The sequence below is a fragment of the Carassius auratus genome, unplaced genomic scaffold, assembly GCF_003368295.1.
Source record: "Carassius auratus strain Wakin unplaced genomic scaffold, ASM336829v1 scaf_tig00216382, whole genome shotgun sequence".
Taxonomy (NCBI): Eukaryota; Metazoa; Chordata; class Actinopteri; order Cypriniformes; family Cyprinidae; genus Carassius; species Carassius auratus.
Window position 1 is genome coordinate 5,070 of NW_020528539.1, and position 18,194 is coordinate 23,263.

At 38.0% G+C, this 18,194-nt stretch overlaps 1 long non-coding RNA gene across 9 annotated transcripts in view; it reads right to left on the reverse strand.

Annotated features, from left to right (window-relative positions):
* Nucleotides 1-1,236: 1,236 nt before the first annotated feature.
* LOC113097723 (uncharacterized) overlaps nucleotides 1,237-18,194 on the reverse strand; it is a 33,608-nt gene continuing 16,650 nt past the window's right edge. Inside the window, exons 1-6 of one of the 9 annotated variants that reach the window (XR_003288946.1) lie at nucleotides 5,594-6,411; nucleotides 5,444-5,509; nucleotides 5,063-5,168; nucleotides 2,984-3,123; nucleotides 2,464-2,538; nucleotides 1,237-2,378 (exon numbers count right to left, since the gene is read on the reverse strand). This is a non-coding gene — a long non-coding RNA (uncharacterized LOC113097723). The other 8 variants (XR_003288940.1, XR_003288941.1, XR_003288945.1 and 5 more) reach the window with 8 other exon arrangements.

Sequence of the window (18,194 nt, forward strand, 5' to 3'; positions counted from 1 at the left end):
AGTATAATCATGAGTTCCTTTTACACCCTTGTGAATGAAATGTCATTTAGAGACACTCACACTGCTCTATGTGTTTCAATAAGTATTGAGTCTGTGATACCAGGATGACAATTATTTGAACAAAGAATAATGATTTGAGTTTTAAAGAAGAATTAACCGATCACTTTGATCATCAGTTTTGGGACTTATTACCTGCCCTGTAAACAGAGACACCTGCTGTTCTGTTTGTGAAAGTCCTGAAAGTATTTAGAGTGTGTAAAAAAACTCCCACCTATTCATAGAGCAGATCGGTCACTGGTCTAGAAACACCTCTCACTTGAACTAGAATCAAACTAATAAAGATGAATTAAATTAAGTAATATAATTACACGGAATCCGTCCCCATATATAAAAACAAATTATAAACAGACTTCACATGTGACATTAAGATTCTGTTAGTTCCCCAACTGATCCCTAGATGCTTAGGGGTACATAAAATTGTCACATAAACTTTAATGTCTAAATAATTTAGGATGCCTTCTTTATTTGCTTTACCAATTGACGTTCAAATGAGTTTTTTGTAACGTGCGTAGATCCTTATTGCTTATTCTGTCCTCCAAATCAAAAATCTACTCAAGAATTTCTTCATTATGTTTTGCTTTAGCAGACTGACAGTTGTAGCCATGTTAGTATCATTATTATTACTTATACTCCGAATACATGAGTCATCTGACTAATATTACTCGATAAGGATCATCAACTAATCGATGAGTGACACTGACTAGTGGTTTCAGAATAGCAAGCAGTTGTACATTTATTGCACAGAATTAAGTTTTTCCATCATCCTGAATTAGGGACTGATGACAGATCAAGATATCAACTGTTGCTATTTCACAGGTGTTTAAAGTCCTGTGTGGAAATTAAAAATAGTGAAACATGCCAGATTACACTGTCAGATTTGTACAGAGAAAGGAAAAGTGTGTTTTAAGTTCAGAGCATGTTCTCCATTGTCCTTGAGAAATAACAAGTAACTCTCACCATATGCTAGAACATCACTTGTAAAGGCTTTGATCTTGACTGGCCCCCAACTGAGCCTGTTTTCTCCAAAGGTTTTTTTCTCCATTCTGTCACTGATGGAGTTTCGGTTCCTTGCCGCTGTCGCCTCTGGCTTGCTTAGTTGGGGTCACTTCATCTACAGCGATATCATTGACTTGATTGCAAATAAATGCACAGACACTATTTAACTGAACAGAGATGACATCCCTGAATTCAATGATGAACTGCCTTTAACTATCATTTTGCATTATTGACACACTGTTTTCCTAATGAATGTTGTTCTGTTACTTTGAAGCAATGTATTTTGTTTAAAGCGCTATATAACTAAAGGTGACTTGACTTGTCCAACCATCCAGATGGTCAGTCACCACCATTACTACAGCAGAATCATTATCACTGGTACTTTTGACTAGTGACAATAAAGGGCTACTACTACTATTATGCTAAAAAAAATTAAATATGAGTTTCTTTGTCAATGTATTTATTTATTTATTTGTTATAGTTTTACATTCAACATTATTGTTTTTGTTTTCAGCATTTCATGAAATCACACTGTGAATCATCCGGGGCTGCTGCATGTATATCAATGCTGCTGTATTGATGTGACCTGTACAAAGTTAATTTGCATGCTAATTTATGCATAAAATTAACAACAAATTAATATTTTTTATAATTGTATCTTACCTATTATTATGTATTTGATAAATATCTTATATCTGCAGCTTATAACGTTTTCTGAAAGTATAATTTATAAAGTATTGTTTATTCAGAGCCACAATTTTAACATTATTGTTGAATCGTAATTATGAGTTTTGATTCAAATTTAGAAAAGAAAATTTGCATTTCTGACCTCTAGTGGTGAGAAGGCAGTTCTACCAGAATGACCTACAATAATTGGCACGTTTGCATCAGACTTCAAAAACTGCTCTGCTCTGAGGTACTTTCAGAAGTACGTGCAAAAGATTCATCCCGTTCAGTGTTTGGATGGATGAGACTGTAAAGACTCACTAGGATGGATGGGAAATCACACTAGAACTCCTCAAAGAAACACTGAAGATCTCAAAGGGTGACACATTTTCCAGAGCTTATATGGTCTGCTATCCTTTGGATCTCTTGAGTAAACCCTCTGTTATTCTATGAAGAGTCTCACTTCTGCTGATAGAAGACCCAGGGTCTTGAAGGAATCGGAAGAAATGTTGCTCTCTTTTGCTGCTATAATTGAACACATCTTAATTTAACCACTCATATTGCATTCACCTTTTGTGACTCTTTTGTGGTACTCAGAGACCTACACCACTCTTTTGTCTTGTAAAAGTGCAGTCTGAAAGGAATATGTTGATTTTCTGTGAAGAGAAAAAAAGAATGAAAAAGACAGGCAACAAACTAACAGGGGATGAACTTTGGTCAAACCAAACATTTCAGACAAACCCATCAGATTTGTTTTCGTCAGGGAACCATGTCAGATCCATCCGTTCATACTTGATTTGGTTCAAGAGGCCAGTTCTGTCAACAGACACACGTGGTGAAAAAAGTACCTGTGCCTTCTTTGAAATGGCTTATTAATAAAAGTGCTTGAGCTGCGAAAGCGCTGCAACTGTACACCAGAAACATGCAGACGCTCCCCCACAGCTGAACCAGAGCCAGACAACAGGCTTCACTTTTAACACCCCGTCCCAACATACCATATAAGGAATGCCTGATCCTAGACAAATCTACACTGTGCTCTTTTTTAAGCAATTCTCCACATTCCAATATCAATGGTGGGTTAATGCTTGTATCTTAATATTCATGAGGAAGTTGAGCATTTTACTATACTCCTGTGGCTTCTTATGAAATATGAATAAACCATTACAGAGAACATTAATGCTGTATATTTAGATTGCATTTCTTCTCGCACCACAAACTTCTTAATATGACTTAGGCCTATTTATAAGTGCAGCCAGCTTACGGATGTCTTGAAACTGTACTCCTGAGCCATCTGACAGCTCCTCCACAGCCGTGCCTGCATTGGTGGAGTGCCAGCTGGATTAGTTGTGGAGCGGCGTCTGATTCCCATTCCCCCTCAGCCAAATGTCTAGGATATTCACTCTGTTAAACACATAACATTTTAAGTGGACAGAGTGGAAACATTTATTGTAGCAGCTGCACTATGCTTCTCTTGAATTCATTATTTACTGTCTTTTAGAGAAGTGCAATCAAATTCATTCTATGAATGATGTTCCTAATCTTATATTTAACCAAGATATTTTTCAGATTAAAAGTCTCCTTTACGTGAGTGTCCTGGACAAAATGGACAACCCAGTGTAACTTGTACACAAAACTATAAAAGACATTAAAAAAACAGTTACAAAATGTTAACTGATCCTCCAATTCTCAAATTATATAGCTTAGTTTTCAAAGATTTTTGCTTGGTTCAGTTCATACAGTAGGTCCAGAAAGGGACATTTTGGGAATGGTGAAAATAATTACCAACAATATTCAGTTTAACAAAACAAAAATATCAGGGCAGAAGACCAGCATATCTTTGTTGAATCTTCAGTGTCATTGTTGTTTATTGAGCCTTTTTTTACCATCTCTTTCCAGCTTTTGATTGCTGAACATGGTTTACACTTTATGGTTTAACTTGGTGAAAACACTTTGTTAAACTGTTTGTTAGAAAACATTTGTTTAAGTGAAAGGCTGTACAGTACATGCAATCCCTTTATATTCTGGGAATCCCCAGTGGAGCATCTCTCACAGAAAAAAAAAAAAAAACATTAATCTTTAAATGACCTTCACAAAGGAAATAATTATTTATTTTATACTTTAAGACCAAGATGCAAAAAAATATTTACAAACACATTACAATGACTTCTCTTATCAATAAGTCTATAGGGCGTGTAACTGTATCCTAAGATAAAAATAGCAGAAGAGTTTCACAGTCATATATAGACACTAAAGCCCAACCCATTATAACCAAATACACTGCAGCTGTGCTGCTGGGACAACATCTTGAGTCTTTATAAAAGGAGACATCTTAGACCTCAAGGACAGCGAACCACTGGGAAGTTGAGTCAAGATTCTGCAGTGCCAAATTTATTTATTTATTTTATTTTAATTATTGTTATTTTTGGTTGACATTTATAGGGATGTTTACTTTTGTTCAAATAAAATGGGAATACATGAGATTATATATTAACAGAAAATAAATTAGTTTAAATAATCTAGTCCATGTATTTAACAGAACCTAGCAGAAACCTTTCTGGCCTTGGTAACAAAAAGGTGAACAGCTTGGATACACATGTAAACATGCATCACTCATTAAAGAACTGTGTTAATGCAAAATAATACTGGAACACATTATTTTCAGAACTGAAAATAAAATACCCTATTAACATGTTTTCCCAGTCAACTGCAATCATGGGAGATGGTGAAATGGAGTGTTTCGGGCCGGTGGCCATTTACCTCCAAAACCCAGAAAGAGAGAGAATTGAGGCTCAGAACACCCCCTTTGATGCCAAAACAGCATTCTTTGTGACAGATGCAGAGGAGATGTACCTGAAGGGTACACTCTTCTTAGCAGAGAGCGTGGCAAAGCTACCGAAAAATATCACAGTGGGAAAGTAAGTGTGGAACCAGTGAAGCAGTAAACCTTCTTTACAGTCTGACTACACCTCCCCCTGATGATGGCAAGGAGGACCCACAAATCTTCTCTGAATGTAATGCAGCTAATTCTATATTTTCTCCACAAAGGGACAGTTGACGAGGCAGATATGTAAATATATTTCAAATTTATTACAATTTAGTAGAAAAGGTATAGAAAAGTTATTAAAATGGATCTTAAACATGATATAAACAACTGGTGGATTCTCCACAGTCTAGGGAGGTCGAATAAGCCAATGCAAAACCCCTACTCAGGAGGACACTGGTGAGACAAAAAAAAGAAAAAAAAAGAAACAGGAGACAGCAACCCAACACCAAGTGAAGCATGCAACACAGCAAGCACTACACACTCAAGATCTTCAGATACCACTACAAAATCTCACACCGTGTTGTAGTTAAAAGTACACCCCAAAACAGTGTCTCTTCTAGTGTGGTCCCTTGGCAAGAAGGGGCAAAGCATCAGTGTGGATCCGGCCTTGTCCAGGGATGGACTAAGCAGAAGACATAGTTAGGGAGGAGAATAACCAGCATTGATAGCACCAACTAGTTAATGAACAATACTACTACAAGTGGGGCACATGGGTGGTAAGCCCAGAGGCAATATCAAATAAACAAACAAACCAACAAAACAATGAAGAAATGCATATTAATTACAGGAAAGTAGTGACTGGCTTGGTCCCTTTTCAGAAGAAAACAATCATATTAGTTGCAAGCCTCATTAAACAGCATACCATAGTCAAAACATAGCTAGAAAATATAGGCCTACTTTTCAGTGTGCTCAACTGTCCCACAGCTCATTGACATATGAAGACAAAAGGTGAACATACTGTTGCTACGGACAGAGAACGTATTATAAGACATGTTCCAATACAGATATGAAACACTCAATGGAAAATGTGCATATTAAGGCATTTACCAATGCAGCCCAGCAGCTCAGATCACAATGAGGCGATCACAACAAATGTTAAAACTCCATGCAAAAACAGGTGTCCTCCATGAAGAGTAGACACAAGCTTCTAGAAATTACCCTGATAAAATGAAATAAATAAGTATTAAAATTCAAATGGCAGTAATTAAACTTGCTCTACCATGACCAATAGTACCTAAATGAAAAAGAAGCCCAAAAGCACAACAGTGTCCAGCACCAACACAAAGGGAATCTGACTTGCAGCCAGCAAACACTTATCACTACTTAATTGGTCAGGCGACTTCCCAAGACATCATGTGATCATGGGTGTTGTGTGAATGTGATTCAGCTATGTTGTGTGCCTGCTTGTGTAAATCCCCAAATAAGTATCATGGACAAAAAATGATTTCATATGTTACAGTGCTTATGTCTCTAGTAAAATATTGTACAAATATGGGTATAAAAAAGTCTAATCCTTCTTGATTACAAGTTAATGTTCATTACCGACTGTCACAGTTAAAGAAGATGATATCCACCACATGAATCTTCCCAAGTTTGACAACAGTGAAGACATGGCCATGATGACCCACCTCAATGAACCTTGTGTGCTGTATAACCTCAAAGAGCATTATGCAGCATGGATGATCTACGTATGTCTAAGTCAATCACGTTTTTTTCCTGGTATGGGACGGCAGCATTGTAAAACTATCTATCTCTTTTTCAGACCTACTCTGGCTTGTTCTGCATCACTGTCAATCCCTACAAGTGCCTCCCAGTGTACGACGCAGTTCTTGATGCTGGATACAGAGGCAAAAAGAGAATTGAAGACCCACCTCACATCTTCTCCATCTCCAACAACGCCTATCAGTTCATGCTCACTGGTAAGTGGACTGTGGAACTGTGTCTGTATATCAGAGTCAAGACAAACTTTCACACAATGTGGAAAAACACTTTAAATGATAAATAATTTAATAATCATCATCCCATACGGGTTATGTTTATCTTTACTTACCAACTATATAGAAAACCATACATGAAGCTTACAAATGAATGCAAACATTTCCAAGATGATATTTATTTAGTACATTTATTAAGTAATTCATACCGGCTGTACAAGCACTACTTTATAATACAGCCAGGGCTTGAAAAAAAAAATCCAATCAGTTCAATCAATCAATCACCTTTATTTATATAGCGCTTTAAACAAAATACACTGCATCAAAGCACTGAACAACATTCATTAGGAAAACAGTGTCTCAATAATGCAAAATTATACTTAAAGGCAGTTCATCATTGAATTCAGTTATGTCATCTCTGTTCAGTTTAAATAGTGTCTGTGCATTTATTTGCAATCAAGTCAATGATATCGCTGTAGATGAAGTGACCCCAACTAAGCAAGCCAGAGGCGACAGCGGCAAGGAACCGAAACTCCATCGTTGACAGAATGGAGAAAAAAACCTTGGGAGAAACCAGGCTCAGTTGGGGGGCCAATTCTCCTCTGACCAGACAAAACCAGTAGTTCAATTCCAGGCTGGAATGTGGTCTTGTCCTGGTGGTCCTCTGAGACAAGGTATTTACAGGGGATCTGTATCTGGGGCTCTAGTTGTCCTGGTCTCCGCTGTCTTTCAGGGCAGTAGAGGTCCTTTCTAGGTGCTGATCCACCATCTGGTCTGGATACGTACTGGATCCGGGTGACTGCAGTGACCCTCTGATCTGGACACAGACTGGATCTGGTGGCCACGGTGACCTCGGAACAAGAAATAAACAGACAAATATTAGCGTAGATGCCATTCTTCTAATAATGTAGAAAGTACACTGTCTGTTTGTTTGTTTTTTTAATTGTAAAATATAACTTAATTCACACCATATTTCTGATATTACCGATCAATCTTATCAGATTAACTTTGATCGTTCACTCTTCCGTGACTGCAGCACACCTGCAAAGCGTTAGCACTCGTTAGCTTGTCATTAGCGCTTTCTTTTCTCCTCTCCTCTCCTCTCTCACGCTGCAGTTTTCCACAAGTTCATCAAACAACCGCAGTAAGAATATTTCATCAAGCACGGTGAGTAATGGCTTCTCCTACAATTGTTATTTGCACCTCTTGCCACATGTACAGTTTATCTATCTCTGTCGCTGATGAGGGATTCACATGTGATAAATGCAGGGAAACAGTTAGGCTGACAGAGAAGATTTCAGAATTAGAGACACGCATTCAAACTTTAATTGAGGACAGTAAGAATGTTAGGGCTCTAGATATGGCTTTGGATGCGTCTAGCTCAGGGATTCCTGTACATTGTCCGGTTCCAGCAGAGCCCCTGCAGCAGGGCAACTGGGTGACGGTGAGGCAGCGTAGTCGTGGGTCAAAACACCGCTCTTCTGTTCCGATCAAAACATTAAACAGGTTCTCCCCACTCAGTGATGCACCCACTGAGAAACCTGATGGAAGTGCTCTAGTTATTGGTGATTCTATTGTACGGAACGTGAATATAGAGACACCAGCCACCATAGTCAAATGTTTACCGGGAGCCAGAGCGCCTGACATCTTGGCAAATTTAAAAGTGCTGGCTAATGCTAAACGTAAATACAGTAAGATTGTTATTCATGCCGGCGCTAATGATGTTCGACTTCGCCAGTCGGAGATCACTAAAAATAACTTTAAAGAGGTGTGTGAACTTGCAAGCACGATGTCAGACACTGTAATATGCTCTGGTCCCCTCCCTGCTTACCGTGGTGACGAGATGCATAGCAGATTGTCATCACTCAATGGCTGGATGTCTAAGTGGTGCCCACAGAATAACATAGGTTATATAGACAATTGGACGAGCTTTTGGGGCAGACCTGACCTGTTTAAAAGAGATGGTCTTCATCCCTCCTGGGGTGGCGCCACTCTTCTGTCTAGAAATATGGCAAATAGTCTTAGTGTTTATACTTGACTAACTGGGGCCCAGGTCAGGAAGCAGACAGACTGGCTAAACCGACCGTCTGCTAGCTGCCTCCCGTCACAGAGGTCAGTTAATTCTCAGCACATAGAGACTCTTTCACCTAGATATCACACTATAGAGACTGTGTCTGTTCCACGAACTAGAAAATACAAAAAACGTCCAAACCAAGTTAAGGTTAACAATTTAATTGAGGTTCAACAAATAAAAAACAAATGCAATATGGATAAACAAATGATAAAGATTGGCTTATTGAATATCAGATCCATTTCTACGAAAACACTTTTTGTAAATAATATGATAACTGATCATAATATAGATGTGCTCTGCTTGACAGAAACCTGGCTAAAACCTGATGATTACATTATTTTAAAAGAGTCCACCCCCCAAGATTATTGTTATAAACACGAGCCGCGTCTAAAAGGCAAAGGGGGAGGAGTTGCTTCAATTGATAATAACGTTTTCAGGATTTCTCAGAGGGCAGGCTTCAAGTATAACTCGTTTGAAGTAATGGTGCTTCATATAACATTATCCAGAGAAACCAATGTTAATGATAAATCCCCTGTTATGTTTGTACTGGCTACTGTATACAGGCCACCAGGGCACCATACAGACTTTATTAAAGAGTTTGGTGATTTTACATCCGAGTTAGTTCTGGCTGCAGATAAAGTCTTAATAGTTGGTGATTTTAATATCCATGTCGATAATGAAAAAGATGTATTGGGATCAGCATTTATAGACATTCTGAACTCTATTGGTGTTAGACAACACGTTTCAGGACCTACTCATTGTCGAAATCATACTCTAGATTTAATACTGTCACATGGAATTGATGTTGATAGTGTTGAAATTATTCAGCCAAGTGATGATATCTCAGATCATTATTTAGTTCTGTGTAAACTTCATATAGCCAAAATTGTAAATTCTACTTCTTGTTACAAGTATCGAAGAACCATCACTTCTACCACAAAAGACTGCTTTTTAAGTTATCTTCCTGATGTATCCGAATTCCTTAGCATATCCAAAACCTCAGAACAACTTGATGATGTAACAGAAACTATGGACTCTCTCTTTTCTAGCACTTTAAATACAGTTGCTCCTTTACGCTTAAGAAAGGTTAAGGAAAACAGTTTGACACCATGGTATAATGAGCATACTCGCACCCTAAAGAGAGCAGCCCGAAAAATGGAGCGCAGCTGGAGGAAAACAAAACTAGAGGTATTTCGTATTGCTTGGCGGGAAAGTAGCATATCCTACAGAAAAGCATTAAAAACTGCTAGATCTGATTACTTTTCTTCTCTTTTAGAAGAAAACAAACATAACCCCAGGTATTTATTCAATACAGTGGCTAAATTAACGAAAAATAAAGCCTCAACAAGTGTTGACATTTCCCAACACCACAGCAGTAATGACTTTATGAACTACTTTACTTCTAAAATCGATACTATTAGAGATAAAATTGCAACCATTCAGCCGTCAGCTACAGTTTCGCATCAGACAGTGCACTATAGACCCCCTGAGGAACAGTTCCACTCATTCTCTACTATAGGAGAGGAAGAATTGTATAAACTTGTTAAATCATCTAAACTTACAACATGTATGTTAGACCCTATACCATCTAAGCTCTTAAAAGAGGTGCTTCCAGAAGTCATAGGTCCTCTTCTGACTATTATTAATTCCTCATTGTCATTAGGATATGTCCCCAAAACCTTCAAACTGGCTGTTATTAAGCCTCTCATAAAAAAGCCACAACTTGACCCCAGAGAACTAGTTAATTATAGACCAATCTCGAATCTCCCTTTTCTGTCCAAGATACTAGAAAAGGTGGTATCCTCACAATTATATTCCTTCTTAGAGAAAAATGGTATATGTGAGGATTTCCAGTCAGGATTTAGACCGTATCATAGTACTGAAACTGCTCTCCTTAGAGTTACAAATGATCTGCTCTTATCATCTGATCGTGGGTGTATCTCTCTATTAGTTTTATTGGATCTTAGTGCTGCGTTTGACACAATTGACCACAACATTCTTTTGCATAGACTTGAACACTTTGTTGGCATCAGTGGAAGTGCATTAGCATGGTTTAATTCGTACTTATATGACCGCCATCAGTTCGTAGCAGTGAATGAAGATGTATCATATCGATCACAAGTGCAGTATGGAGTACCTCAAGGCTCAGTTCTAGGGCCGCTACTCTTCACGCTTTATATGTTACCCTTGGGAGATATCATCAGGAAACATGGTGTTAGCTTTCACTGTTATGCTGATGATACGCAGCTCTATATTTCCTCGCAGCCCGGTGAAACACACCAATTTGAAAAACTAATGGAATGCATAGTCGATATAAAAAATTGGATGACGAGTAATTTCTTACTGCTAAATTCAGAAAAAACAGAGGTGCTAATCATAGGGCCTAAAAACTCTACTTGTAATAACCTAGAACACTGTCTAAGACTTGATGGTTGCTCTGTCAATTCTTCGTCATCAGTTAGGAACCTAGGTGTGCTACTTGATCGCAATCTTTCCTTAGAAAGCCACGTTTCTAGCATTTGTAAAACTGCATTTTTCCATCTCAAAAATATATCTAAACTACGGCCTATGCTCTCAATGTCAAATGCAGAAATGTTAATCCATGCATTTATGACTTCAAGGTTAGACTATTGTAATGCTTCATTGGGTGGTTGTTCTGCACGCTTGGTAAACAAACTACAGCTAGTCCAAAATGCAGCAGCAAGAGTTCTTACTAGAACCAGGAAGTATGACCATATTAGCCCGGTCCTGTCCACACTGCACTGGCTCCCTATCAAACATCGTATAGATTTTAAAATATTGCTTATTACTTATAAAGCCCTGAATGGTTTAGCACCTCAGTATTTGAATGAGCTCCTTTTACATTATACTCGTCTACGTCCGCTACGTTCTCAAAACTCAGGCAATTTGATAATACCTAGAATATCAAAATCAACTGCAGGCGGCAGATCCTTTTCCTATTTGGCGCCTAAACTCTGGAATAACCTACCTAACATTGTTCGGGAGGCAGACACACTCTTGCAGTTTAAATCTAGATTAAAGACCCATCTCTTTAACCTGGCATACACATAACATACTAATATGCTTTTAATATCCAAATCCGTTAAAGGATTTTTAGGCTGCATTAATTAGGTAAACTGGAACCGGAACACTTCACATAACACCGTACTTTCTACATCATTAGAAGAATGGCATCTACGCTAATATTTGTCTGTTTCTCTCTTGTTCCGAGGTCACCGTGGCCACCAGATCCAGTCTGTGTCCAGATCAGAGGGTCACTGCAGTCACCCGGATCCAGTACGTATCCAGACCAGATGGTGGATCAGCACCTAGAAAGGACCTCTACTGCCCTGAAAGACAGCGGAGACCAGGACAACTAGAGCCCCAGATACAGATCCCCTGTAAAGACCTTGTCTCAGAGGAGCACCAGGACAAGACCACAGGAAACAGATGATTCTTCTGCACAATCTGACTTTGCTGCAGCCTGGAATTGAACTACTGGTTTCGTCTGGTCAGAGGAGAACTGACCCCAACTGAGCCTGGTTTCTCCCAAGGTTTTTTTCTCCATTCTGTCACCGATGGAGTTTCGGTTCCTTGCCGCTGTCGCCTCTGGCTTGCTTAGTTGGGGTCACTTCATCTACAGCGATATCATTGACTTGATTGCAAATTAAAACAGACACTATTTCAACTGAACAGAGATTACATAACTGAATTCAATGATGAACTGCCTTTAACTATCATTTTGCATTATTGAGACACTGTTTTCCAAATGAATGTTGTTCAGTGCTTTGGCGCAATGTATTTTGTTTAAAGCACTATATAAATAAAGGTGATTGATTGATTGATTTAGGATCTTTCATTCAGAAGCATGGCTTTTCTTATCACTGCTACGCTGATTACACCCAACTCTACTTCTCATTCCAGCCAGTTGACCCGACAGTAGCTGCTCGCATTTCAGCCTGTCTGAGTGACATTTCTAGCTGGATGAATGACCATCAACTTCAGCTTAACCTTACAAAGACTGAACTCCTGGTGATTCCAGCTAACCCATTGCTTCATCACAACTTCTCTATACAGCTGGGCTCGTCAACCATACCTCCTTCGAGGACAGCCAGAAACCTAGGAGTTGTGATGGATCTTCAGTTAAGCTTCACTGACCACATTGCTACAACGACCCGGTCCTGCAGGTTTGCCTTATACAACATTAGGAAGATTAGAACCTTCCTGTCAGAGCAAGCAACCCAACTTCTTGTCCAAGCTCTTGTTCTCTCCAGACTGGACTATTGTAATGCTCTCCTGGCAGGCCTTCCTGCATGTACTGTCAAGCCTCTGCAAATGATCCAGAATGCAGCAGCGAGGGTTGTCTTCAATGAGCCAAAAAAAGCTCATGTTACTCCTCTCCTCATCAGGTTACACTGGCTACCAGTAGCCGCTCGCATCAAATTCAAGGTACTGATGCTTGCCTACAAGACGACCACTGGCACGGCACCAACTTACCTAAACCCACTGGTTAAATCTTATGTGCCCTCCAGAAGTTTGTGCTCTGCAAGTGAACGACGCCTTGTGGTACCATCCCAAAGAAGTTCAAAATCACTCTCACGGACCTTTTCCTGGACTGTGCCCAGCTGGTGGAATGACCTCCCAATCTCAATTCGTACAGCTTTACTCATTACGAGTCTTTACTCATTTTCAAGAAACATCTAAAGACTCATTTTTTTTTTGCCTGCACTTAACCAACTAACGCCAGCACTTTTCCTTTTCTTGTCTTTTTCATTTAATTTAATAAAAAAAATAAAAAAATAAAATAAAAAAAACCTGGCTATGCGTTCTATACTAGACTAACTGAGACTTGTCATGGCACTTGTATACTGTTGTTGTTCTCTTGTTGACCTGACTGCTTCTATTGTTCTCATTTGTAAGTCGCTTTGGATAAAAGCATCTGCTAAATGATAAAATGTAAATGTAATGTGTAATTCCTGTGTGTGTCTGCACTGTCAGGTTTGCATCTCTGTACTTTCTTCTGCACAGGAAGCATCTGTTACCAAGTCAAGTCTCTTTTTTACTTACGACATATATTTGAATAGATATATATATACACACACACAAACCTTAGACAACACACCAAATTACCAAAATTTGCTGTACGTTTGATCGCCACATATAATCATTGATAACAATAATATGTTTAATTTATATAGTGCCTTTCTGAAGGTACACCAAAGCAAAAAATATTGATTAAAAAGATACAATTTCATTGGACATTTACCTAATTCATTTACAAATAATGCAGTTTCATATGACAGAGTAGTAAAGACATAGAAATAGCTACAAATATTGTTCACTGTCTGTTTGAATACATCATTAACTAACTGCTTGATTTTCACTGTACATTTCTGCCATATGGACATCATCAGTCAACACTGATATGCTATTACTAAATATTATGTGGAAATTGTAATTTTCTTTAAAGCTGCTTTGCAAAGATTAACATTGTGAAAAATGCTATACAAATAATCTTGAATTGAATATATATATGTCACGATCATCAGCTGTAGTGCCCATGAACTCCTGTAGAGGGTACTCCACTCAGGACTCTTGCATATGATGTCCATTTCCATTCCCAACTCCATTTCCCTTAATCCTGTGCTTAGGGCTAATCACCACCAGGTGTTCCCCATTCCCACCTCCTATATAAACTGTGTTTGGACTCGCAATGATTGCTAAGTTTTGTTTAGCCCTGTCTAGCATTTCTGAGGGTTTCCCTAGTGTTTGTTCTTTCTGTGTTTGATTTTGGATTGTGTTACCACCTGTGATTCTTTGCCGCCTGTCCTGCCTGGTAATGATATTGATTCTGGATATTTCTTGAAATACTTGCCGCTGTGCTCTGATTACTGCCTGTTTGACCGTTCTCTTATTAAAATACTGCAAATGGATCCAAACGTCTCTGACTCCATGTTACAGAAGGCTTCACCATACCAGGATCCAGCAACCTGGTATCCCCTCGTCACCGAGGTGTCAGTTCCGGTTTCTAAGTCAGCCTTTCACCAATCCAGCCTAACCCCAGATCCAGTCGACCAGCTCTTAAGTCTACGGAAAAGAGACAAATCTATTGAGGACTGTGTTCAGCAGTTCTGTGAGTTGGTATATCAAGTTCCTCTAAATGATGAAGATTTGTTTAAAGATTTATTCCATTTTGGAATATATTTTGAATAAACTTTGGAATACATTTTTGAACCTTAACAACATCTGCATTACAGGTCTGATGGATAATGTCCTAGTTATCCACCAGCTCAGGGGTAATGGTGTGCTGGAGGGTATCAGAATCTGCAGGAAAGGTTTCCACAGCAGAATCCTATATGGTAACTTCAAGCAGTGATACTACACTACACCTATTTCAACAAAGACTGAGGAAGACAAGAAGAATGTGATCCGACTGTAGGATCTGGTAGACAAGCTGCAACTGAAAGTGAAGGCCTACAAGCGCCAGGCTGAAGAAGCTGTAAGCCTGATGTCACATGTCTTAAGTGTGAGGTTTTGATATTTTCTAAACAATACATTCAGTGCCATGAGTGCAATGCTCTGAAAGGGGTTGGATATCTGGTGTCATCCTAACAGGAGGAGCAGGCCAACACTCACTGTCCAGGTACAGGAAGGTGCAGCATGAGCTGGAGGAGGCTCAGGAGCGCGCTGATATCTCTGAGTCCCAGGTCAACAAGCTGAGAGCCAAGAGCCGTGATGCTGGGAAGGTAATCAAGTCACATAGTATTGTTAAAATGAGACATTAAGGAAGCTTTGAAACTAGCATTGTTGGTGTACACCCAGGTTTGTTTAACATCAGAGATTGGTTCATTTGGATAATATGAATAATGTTTCCTCAACTTGGGTACGCACCTGTGAACTGTACCAGAGTCCACCTAAAAAGTGTGGTCTGGGGTAAGGATCATGCAAACTCCAATATGTTTTTCTTCTGATGTGAAAGCAATTGCACTAAATAACCGAAGTAAACCGTTATTAATGACATGAATTGGTCGAACTGTTTTTATGCATTAACTCACTCACTTTCCTGAAAAACATGGCAGCATAGAAAATGTAGATCTCATTTCCACTCGCAGAAATAGACTCCAACATCCTTTTAATCTTTGCATTATAGATGGACAAATAGACCCATATACATTCTCTATTGGCTCTGTGAAAGGAATCAAAAGTTTCAAAATCCGAAGTACACCCAAAGTGCTTGATGATTTAGGGCTGTACTCTGCAAGACTATAGTTTATACTGAACGTTGAGATTTAAAACATTTTTTATTTTCTACATTTTCAAGAGTAAGGATGAAGAGTGAAGAGAAAAAAACGCACCTACAAGCAAGCATATAATATGAATTGTGCTGGTTTTGCCAATAAAAAGAAACACCGATCCTATGCTGACCTGCTTTTTATTGTACCCCCACCCCACTCGACACACAAAGACACCTTTCCGTTCAGTTCAAGTTTATTTGTATAGTGCTTTTTACAAAACAAATCGTTACAAAGCAACTTTACAGAAAATTATGTTTCTACAATATTTAGTAGTAGCTAGTAGTTTGTGCACATTTGACAGGATTTTAGAAAAAATAATAATAATACAAGACGTAGACAGCTAGACGATGAACTATCAATATTAAGTTATTAAATGATGCAGTCACACATTTAGCAATGATTGTTAGTTCTGTTTGTTGATTCAGGGTTAGGGTCATCATCTACAGCGATATCATTGACTTGATTGCAAATTAAAACAGACACTATTTCAACTGAACAGAGATTACATAACTGAATTCAATGATGAACTGCCTTTAACTATCATTTTGCATTATTGAGACACTGTTTTCCAAATGAATGTTGTTCAGTGCTTTGGCGCAATGTATTTTGTTTAAAGCACTATATAAATAAAGGTGATTGATTGATTTGATTCAGGGTTAGCATCATCTGGGGTCCTCTGAGGGGTCAGCATCATCTCTTCTCAGGTGTTCTGGATCCAGACTGGAGCTTGTGTAAATCCTAGTTAACACGGGATGTGAATCCCGTGGCGAAACAAAATACAGACATCATTAGCATAGCTGCTGATCCAACAAAGTAAAATTAGTTTAACCCAAGCTAACGAAAGAGATGTGTTTTTAATCTAGATTTAAACAGAGAGAGTGTGTCTGAACCCCGAACACCTGTCTCCATAATAGCCTGAATTATTTGATATATGTCAATAAGTTCAGTTTCCTTGTAGAGACTCTAAGTGTCCTTTTTGAAAGATGTCTTAATTTATCTTAAAATAAACTTGCAGGAAAATACAGTTTTGTAAGAATTTGCTGGACATGGTAAATTAATGTGTTAAACAAGATAAATGGTAAATGTTTAATTTCACAATGAGTGTGTGATTTAATCATGGTTAAACACACAATTTATCCAATTAAAAATATGTAATCTATTGACATCCTTACTGTAATTATTAACTAAAAATCAAGCAAAGTTCTCAGGCTTGAAACTCAAAGTCAGTTAATAGCAGGTACTGTAACAATGTAAAACAATAGGAAAATGCAGCAACTGATAAATGTTAACATTACAGATATAAATCCAGACAATCTAGGTAAAACAGTAAACTATTACTTTTTTAAAGATACATTTGAATTGAAAAATCAGTGCACTTACAGAGAGCTCTTAGTGGTGTCATGATAGGTCAGATAAGTATTCACTGTGGCCTGGATGAGTGAACTAAACCTCATAATACAAACAGAAGAGCTCACTGTGCTATATTTAATGTTTTCTCCATATAAGATCATGCTGTTAATAACTTTGAGAGTCATAATATTACTATGAAACAAGATTGCAGTGACCACTGTGGTTTAATTGCCCAATAAAACATCTGCTAGAGATATTATTTTCCTTTTGGAAGGACTGCTACAGTCCATCTCTTGTAATAAATCTTAAAGGTTTTAAAGGTCCTGCTTGCCAAACTTCTCAAATTGGACAACAGGAAAATCTCTGCTCACATGCCTGAGATTGTAATAAATATATAACATTTAAATATAATAAAAAAAGATTTAAACTAATTTGTGCGAGAAGTTGACATTATTTGCAAACATGGCTTAATCTTGACCTTTAAGAGGAAGTAATATTGACATTAAATGTCCAAAAACAAAACACAGGAACAAAGTTCAGTATAGTGCATGGCTTTGGGTAATTAACCAATTTTAATTTATATTTAAAAGATAAATAGATTTGAAAAAAATACATTATTTATTACCTTTGCTAAAAATAAAAGCTTTAAGGCATCAGCTTTTGCTGTCTCCCCTGAAACTCAATACCAGTGACAGCTGACTACTTCTCCACGTCCAAACCAAGCTACTCGTCTGTGCCAAGTTATATTCATTTTATGGATGCTACTTTGAAATAAGAGCTGTTACATCCAATTAAATAAATTACTAACAAACAAGTCCACATATGACAACCTACATGAATAGGAACAGTACAATATACATAAAGGATGGATTGTAAAACATTATAAACAATCTAAGTAGATAATCTAAAAATCTAGAAGTATGCTATTTCTTTAAGATGAAAATATCTCAACATTATCAAATTATGCATAGAAAATGTTTTTAGATTAGATAAAA